Consider the following 8,590-nt stretch of genomic DNA (forward strand, 5'->3'; position numbering starts at 1 on the left):
CTCTGTCTCTCACTCGATCACTCTCAGCCTGCACTCATTCTTTTAGCACTGCTTCAATCAAGGTCTCTCCCAGGGTGTGAGAGTTTGGGGTGTATGCTTTGCGCAAAACTACAACATGCAATGTGCATATCCTTGAGGCTAGAAGGACAATGATATATCGAAGTGCCAAGTGCAAAGTTTTAGCTCAACATGGGATGAGTGAAAGCTTCGAAGTTTGGCATTTTTAAAGCTGAAGTGTAAATATTGAAGGGCGAGGTGTGCATTTGTGTAGGAGAGCTATCCATGGCCTTCAAAATGCAAAGTAGAGCTTCGTGCTAGCCCTGGCCTGTGCGTAGGAGGCGGCAGCGTTCAAACTTCAGGGGCCAGGTGTTTGAAGGCCTATAGGGAGAATGGATCATTGGATCAAGTGGGCATGTCCTTCTCATCTGCTCAATGTACCAGGCATAGGCTGGGAGGGCAGGGGTTTCTCCCAGGGAGGGGCCCCTGACAAATCTCAGTCGGTGGGGCGGCTCGATCGTGCAAATGATGTTTTATTTTTGGCTATAGAGCTAGGTGGTGGCTCCGTCTTCATCTCTGAAGATATCTCCTACACGCTAGGTCTTCTCGGGCCAAGATGGGCTGGTCGGCAGCAGAACGGTGTGTGGCAGCCTCAGTTTTGCTGGTGGCAACGTGCTAGCCGGCTTGGCGGTTTCGATTCCAGAGGGTTGGTTGCGCATGGATGCTTGGTGGTTAAGTGATGGTTTATATCGGCTTCAACTTGCTTGTTGGTGGAGGCCCCCTCACGGCCAGTGATGGAGTCCTTGATTCCGCCTATTTGAAGGCGTGCTACTCTCATGCTGGTCTGGCCCAGTTTGGTGGGGGCTTTGCTTGGTGACATTAAGTAGGTCTTCTGTGGCAGCTTGTCGGGTCCTTTCTGTTCTCTTGTTATGTTGGGTCGTGTTTCGATTTAGTTGGTTTCTCTGGTTGGGGATAGCCACCCACCCCTATTCAGTCGTGTTCGTTGTTTTTGTTGAACTGTATGCTCTTGATGATGTCCTGGCTCGGCCTTTGAGCAGGGTTAGTATCGTAAATTTTTTGTTTAATTCAATTCTCTACTCACCTATGAGTTTTGCAAAAAAACAAAAAACAAAGTAGAGCCATCCTTCAAAAACAAAAGGAGTCACCACCCTTCAAATTGGAGCGCTGACACTTGAGTCTCAAGTGAAACTCCATGGTTTTCCCAAGGACTATAAATATTATAAATACTAGTATGGGCGGGGACTTGTGGCCGCCTTTTTCTCCTTTCGACACCTTTCTCTCTCTATAGCTATGTGCATTGTCCTCTGTAACGTCGGACTTGTAGGGCACACTAGCCGGTTGAAGGAGATTGCGACACATGTCGAGACAGATCACACGGGGGGGGGGGGGGGGGGGGGGTGGGGGGATCCGTCCCCCTTGCATAATAGTATAGATAGATAGAGTTCTACTTTCTAATACTGGGTCATATGGCATTTCATTAATTAGTTAGTTCCATAGATTCTGTTCATCTCTAAGGCAAAATCGAGGACAATCGTGCTCTCCCCTTACAGAAGGTCGGACACGCCACACTGACTTTTGCGTGAACAAATGCTCCCCCTTCGGCGGGTCCTGATCGTTTTTCCTTGCAGCAGGCAACAATGGAGCTCACAAACACCAGCACACATTCTACCTCCCTTGCCCATCTTGCTTGGCCCCTGCGTCCTCCTAGCTGCGCCTTCGATCGCAGAAACTCCAGCTCCCAGTTTGTCAATTGTCTCCCATGCATTGCATGTACCAGCCTTGCAACACCCAAGGCGATCACGTTTGTCGTCCGCATCAGGCTAAACCGCTTGGGCAACTGAGCTGTAGCCCGATTGATTTTAAAAAAAACATGTCTCCCCCTCGTCACGCCCGTGTCAGCCTGGCCTTGAGCTTGAACACCACCGCGGACCAGCCACCCTATGCCCCTCTTCATCCATTGGGCTGCGACGTCCTCATCCTCGCCTGCATCCATGTCCTGCTTACCATCCGAATACACCAATGTTCATGCATGTCCATCCAAGCTGCATCGCTCTTCGCCTTCAGTTTCCATGAATTTACAATAATCCCTGTCTGAACGCGACACCCATAACAAAATCTCTCTCTCTCTCTCTCTCTCTCTCTCTCTCTCTCTCTCTCTCTACGTCTTGGCCAACACGCATAGCATCCCTTTTTCTCTCTCCTCCGCGTAGCACGTACCCGCTTTTTCACTTCGAAGCGATGGAAGGGATCTCTGAAGATCCCCCTTAATTCACCAGCTTTGCAAAATTGAGGGGACATACTAGTATAGATAGATAGAGTACTAAGTTTTTTGACTTTCATAATTTGGCAGAATTCAACTCAAATCTCAAAATTCTTTTATTTTTCTATCATATTAGTACTTATCCTTCATTTTTTAATTTTCCACTTTTTTTTTGGCTTTCTAAAAGAAGCCTTAGAGTTGAGTTGGGTTAGGCATACTTTCAATGTTTTCAGTGATAATTGAGACTTACATTAAACGTTATTTTAATTTTAAAATAGTAAATAGATCTTTTTATTTCACTTTCATTTCATATCCTACATGTCTTGACTTTTCTTGCATTCTATTGTTTTAGAACTAGTATGTGACCCGCGGATTGCTGCGGCTAAAACAAATGGCATCTAGTCATAAAATGCCATCTTTGATGTGAAAAATAGTTGAAATGCTTTCTTTTTACATATAAGGCACATATATTTTATCAGTGTATTTAAGCGACATTAGCACCTTAAAACTTGATAGCAATGGAAGCAAACATAGATCGTTGAATTGCTTATCTTTGCAAAAGTTTTATGCATCATATTGAACTTAAGGGTGTGTTGCAGAATTCAGAGTATGACCCGTAAGCATGTACTCTCTCTCTCTCTCTCTCTCTCTCTCTCTCTCTCTCTCTCTATATATATATATATATATATATAGTATGTGTGTGTGGTGTGTGTGTGTGTGTGTACACCCACCAAACCCAAATTAAAAAAGAAAATATTTTTCTTAAAGAGGAGATTGTATTCAACCAGTTAGATACTTTAGCCTATTCCCTTAACTGCAATACATACCCTAGCAACCAATTTGGTTTAGCTCCCATTCCCTCCAATGTACGGGTGTGACCCATAAGCATGTACTCTCTCTCTCTCTCTCTCTCTCTCTCTCTGGCTGGCACTCTCCACTAAATGAATAGGTGGACCAATTCTCCCCACACATAACCACACTGGGTAGAGTTCCCTCATTTCATAGAGCCATCAAAGTGATCTTAAATAGTGTTGGGAAAATGCAGCTATGTGTGTAGCCGCCAACTTGAGCAGCTTTTGCATACCGTGGCTACACGTGCAAGGAGCAGGTTGAGCTTGATGCAGTGTTTGTTGTGTAGAACCCACTTCCCTAATGCATGTTGAACTATTTTGAATCATTCGCTTCTCCAATGTGTTGCTCTATTCCAAATCATTTGCTTCCTTGCAAGACAATATGTTTGTGCCATTTTTGTCAATATTAGCAAGGTGTATGTCAAGAACGACAATCTTGTGTACATCGGGTGTAATTCTTCTACAGGAAACTGAGACGTCACAGTTTCTTTTGGCATGTACATACATTTGAAGAGACACTATTTTTGGAAGGGTTGAAGTAGTTTCTACAGTTTTTGATAGGCCAAAAGATTCATGGTGGCATTTCACCGAAGTTGTTGAGGGGACTCCTGCAAAACCAATGAGCTTTTACCTGCATGTTTTATCATCATCCTTATGATCCAAAAGAAAAGCTACCACTCCACACAAAGCACCCTCGTTTAAGGACTTCTCCATTCTTAGAAACAGGTGGACTCGTAGGGTTATTTACAACCATAGGTTTCTTATCCTGTTGGTTTGAAAAACCCAATAATGAAAGACTCAAATTCATCTTGCATAAAATATACACCTCAAGACCCATCACGAGCTAAAACAGGAGCATGTCCCTCTTCTAGAATAGTTTTGACATGCTCCAAGAGATCTACACCACTTACGATATGCTACATTTTGAGAAGCTTTCAACATTACCACTTTTTGTCAGGTAACGATCGTCAAATTTTTCTTCTACTTTGCTTAATGGAAGCCTCCTCATTTTTCCATACAACATTAATTTGTTTGCCCATCACCTTGTGAGAAACTTCTAATAACTCTTATGTTAGCCCCAATAGCATTCATTATTGTTTTTAAAGCGTTGCTTAAAAATAAGTGCACTATGCATCATCCCCCACTAAAAATTACTCAATTAACATGTCATCCTTTGAGATTATGACCTTTCAGTGCTAGTTAGTGCTAGTTGTAGCTTGTGAGTTGCAAATCTAGCTTCTTTCATTAATAACCTTTATTTCAAGTCTTCATTCTATCAATTCTAAAAGCATGCTCCTTGCCATTAATGGCTCCTAATGGCTCTATTTTCACTTTTCAATACATAGTATCTTCCCAAGATGCTTCAGCATCTCGAATTAGCTTCAAAAGCACTCCTTATGCCTAGGATTTGACCTCAGCACGTAGACACTAAAAAGACAAGCTTAACCACTAGGCTATCCGCCTTGGCTGCCCTTAGGGCTCTCCTAAAGCACAATAAAAAAAACAATTACCCCCCCCCCCCCCCCCCCCCCCTCTCCTTTCCCTTTTTTTCCCCACCCATCCCTTGTCCTTTCTTCCCCCCCCCCCCCAAAAAACTAATTAATCGTTTTCTGAAAAGTCATTTTGCCTACCTACTTGTTTTAATTGTCACCCTATTATTCTAAAACTTTCACAACCAAATGCATACACTTTCCATTTGTGAGACCATAATCCTTCACTAAAGCATCTTGACAGAGCAAAGCTCACGGCCTCCATATGTCAGTCTCTAGTGCTTTACATAAAAACCTTGCACGCTTCAATCCATATTTGTTTATAAGCAAACCGTCACCACTTTGAGAGTCTAGGAATAATATGATGCGATTAATAATAGTTTACTAAGACATTATCATTGTGCTCCGAAGATGACTCTCATCAATCCCAAGGGATAAGCAAAGACCAATAGCGATGGTTACGCTTTGTTGCAAATCTCTCTCTCTCTCTCTCTCTCTCCTCTCTCTCTCTCTCTCTCTCTCTCTCGTCTTTCGTCTCTCTTTTTCAAGAAAAATTACCTTCTTTTGGAAGTTTTAATAACCCTTCGAGAAAATCTAGAGGCATGTCCACACAACATTGAAGTTGCATACGATAAATATTCCAAAAAAGGGGCTATGTAACATACCTTGCCAGGCGACGGGTAAGCACAAAAAATTGATTATTATCAGTTCCCAAAAAATCAAAGACAAATATATACATCTATTGAGGCACACTTTATATGTCAAAAGATCACCACACAACATCACTTGTTGTCCTTATTAACCTTCCCACAGAGTGTCCCCTTTGACAATCGCAAATGTCTTAGAGACCGATTCCACATTTGAGCCCATACCTTCGAGAGTTCACTCATTGAATTCCTGTAGACGTTCCACAAACCTTGCATTTGCAAATCTAGTGGCACCCACTCGGGCAACCTTAGGAGCAGCCTCGCGGTCCTTGGACATCACCTTTTTGAGAAATGTCGTTGCTTTGCTTGCATAGTTCAATGATGTTATTGGGAGTTCCTTGAAGGCAGTTTCATGAGCAACAAATCCAAGAATATTATTAGTGTATTGAGCACTTCATTCTGGTATGTGAGGCTCATTTTATCTCTCCTTCAAGCCATGGCAAAAAGGAGTTGCAATAGACGTAATAGGTAATTCTCTCTCTCTGTCCTCTCTCTCTCTCTCTCTCTCTCTCTCTATATATATATATATATATAAATATATATATATATATAGATATTGGGCTAATTAAGATTAAGGTGCCTGAAGCCTCTTTTGGTATGCCTCCTTCACACGTGGCCACTCCAATACAATCTCCTTCCACTGTCAAATGAGGGCACCTAGCAGCTTCCCAGATCTTGAACTCCCCCAAGGCCTCATAAGGCAGAGGAAGGGGGCCAAGGCAATGTCCACATACCATATTCTCTACCCTCCAAAAAATCGACCTCCAGCAAACACATCGTGGAGGGCTCCATCCAATGTCTCGAGCACCTCAACGAATTCCTTCCGACCTTGCCCTATCTTCTCTCCTTTGAAGATTTGAGCAATCCGCGCTCCGGTGTTGTAGAGCTTCTTGTCAACAAAGTCTACCCAGGAGTAGGGGCGACCGCACTGTGGTATTTATTGTCGGAAAAAAGGGATACATGATCGAGAGAGGGTGAAACTTCTTCAATGTATTGCAAAACGACCAAAGACTCACAAACAGGGTTGCCGTTGTGGATGAGCATAGGGATCTTCTTGTGGATGGGGTTAACCTGAAGCAAGAACTCACTCTTGTTTTGAAGGTCTTCCTCTATGTACTCTTATTTTACCCCCTTTTCATAATTAAGGGCAATGAGGACCGGCAAGCCAAACATGGTGCACCATCGGTGGAGAACCTTGAGTGTCAATGTGGCCATGGCGAATTACAACACTGCACCAGCAATTGATAAGCCAAGGAGTTTGTTTTGAGGTCTCTCTCTCTCTCTCTCTCTCTCTCTCTCTCTCTCTCTCTCTCTCTAGTTTCCTACGATGTTAAAATAATTTTCTTCTTCCTCTCTCTCTCTCTCTCTCTCTCTCTCTCCTCTCTCTCGCGCACGCAATGAAGTCAAGCTGCAGTATTATGTGGATGCGCCAAGAGCCCTGGAGAATTTTGTAAGCTACTCTCTCACTGTTCGGGAAAAATGTGTCTCAACTTAGTAGCGTGCCGTCCCGGAGGATTCACTGTGTTTTTTCATACGGTACCACGTGAGTGTACAATAGGGGGGTTTTTGGGTTTTGTACATAAGCGAATACAATAGGTAGCCCCTCATTGTTTGCATACTCATATCGTATACATAAGGAGGGGGCGGGGTGGGGTGGGTGGGGGGGGGGGGGGGTTACATTGGGCTACATTCAACTACCTGAGCCACCTTAAATACATTAGTAAGCCCCCCCCCCCCCTCCCCCCCCCCCCCCCCTCTCTCTCTCTCTCTCTCTCTCTCATCCTCTCTCTCTCTCTCTCTCCCCCCCCCCCCCACCCATCGATGCTGTGCATTGATGAGTACTTTCATGGCGTGGTGAAAATAAGGGCAAACTTGAAATTCTCCCATTTTTTTTTGTCAAATTAAAAGCATTTGTCGATAATTACACGAAAACTTATGTAAATTTCTTCGTTTTCTTAAAGCCAAGCTCAAAGCCCTCTAATTTGTCAAAATTCCCAAAATACCCTCCAAAATTTTAAAATTCCGAAAGTACCCATGTATCTATTTTGGTCAGATTGTTCAAGCTTTTCTATTTTTATTCCTTTTTGACAATTGAGATGCATTTTTGAGTGCTTAGCATGTAATTTGTCGCATATTACCCCACAAAACATTCGATTATGTCCAAAAATAATGAAGTGATTCATCTCCAAAGCCTACACAACCAATTCAAATTCTAGTTTTAGCATCTTGTATTGATAGAAAATCACTCTTCTTATGAAAAGCAAAAAACTTTTTTATCTTTAGAGAAATTTAATCTCACGATCAGAGGTATTTTGGGAATTTTGGGAATTTTGGAAAATTTGAAGGGCATTTAATCTCACGACTAGGGGTATTTTAAATTTTGGGAATTTTGGAAAATTTAATCTCACGACCAGGGGTAGTGGGGATAGTTTGAGAATTTTTAAAATTTGCGAGATATTTTACTTATCAAGATTCAACCTTGAAGTTTGAAGTGTGGGCGTTTGTCCAAACTCTATGGCTGTGTGAGGTTTGAACTCATATACAAGTTAGAACCCCTAAAAACTAAAGGCCAAAATTTTTACATGCCGCAAGTCATGAGTTCTCACTGCTCAGTTCACAGAAATTATGTCCTTCCTCAGTGCTCCCAACTCTCAAGTCCCTTCGGCCGCTCTGCATTCATCTCTTTTGCCTGCTCAATTCTCTAAGCTCTTTGCTATGGAGCTGACCTATGGTGCTGAGTCTCTGAGTCTTGACGTGTTTCCTCCGGGGTTCATCTAGTTACACTGCAGCCAGCTTTGCCTACCACGAGAGCTCCCGAGTCCCAGCTCAGGACGTGTTTCTCGATGAGCTGCGTCTTGGAGGCTTGGAGCTTGTTGCACGTGCTGCAGCCAAAGAATCAAGAGCTCAAGTTTCAAGCTCTGAACGAGTCCCCACCCGACAATGATATATAGAATTATGAGTAATTAAATTGGTACCCTTGAGTTTTGACTCTTGAGTAGTGTTTGCCATTTGGGAAAAGTTTGTCTCAGCTTAGCCTTGAGCACATAAGAGTGAGATGGAATAATTTTGCTTGAATGGTGCAATAAAGTAGTGTAAATATAGTTTAATTTCCAAAATTACCACTTAAGGATTGGCTCTAGGAGATTTTTGTATGTTTAAGATAGGGTTTTCCTTGAACGCTACTCTTGGGTCTTTATAATTGTCAATCGTGATTCAAGACCTAGACCTCATGGCATTTTCCCAACCAAAAGAAAATCAGGGCAA

General features: G+C 42.9%; 2 pseudogenes; both read right to left on the reverse strand.

Annotated features, from left to right (window-relative positions):
- Positions 1-3,477: 3,477 nt before the first annotated feature.
- On the reverse strand, positions 3,478-5,489 carry LOC147465008 (phosphatidylinositol 4-kinase gamma 4-like; annotated as a pseudogene).
- Positions 5,490-5,897: 408 nt separating this feature from the next.
- Positions 5,898-6,541, reverse strand: LOC147465009 (glutathione S-transferase U25 pseudogene; annotated as a pseudogene).
- Between the last annotated feature and the right edge of the window lie 2,049 nt (positions 6,542-8,590).

Source organism: Adiantum capillus-veneris, chromosome 1, assembly GCF_014529385.1.
Source record: "Adiantum capillus-veneris isolate H3 chromosome 1, ASM1452938v2, whole genome shotgun sequence".
Taxonomy (NCBI): domain Eukaryota; kingdom Viridiplantae; phylum Streptophyta; class Polypodiopsida; order Polypodiales; family Pteridaceae; genus Adiantum; species Adiantum capillus-veneris.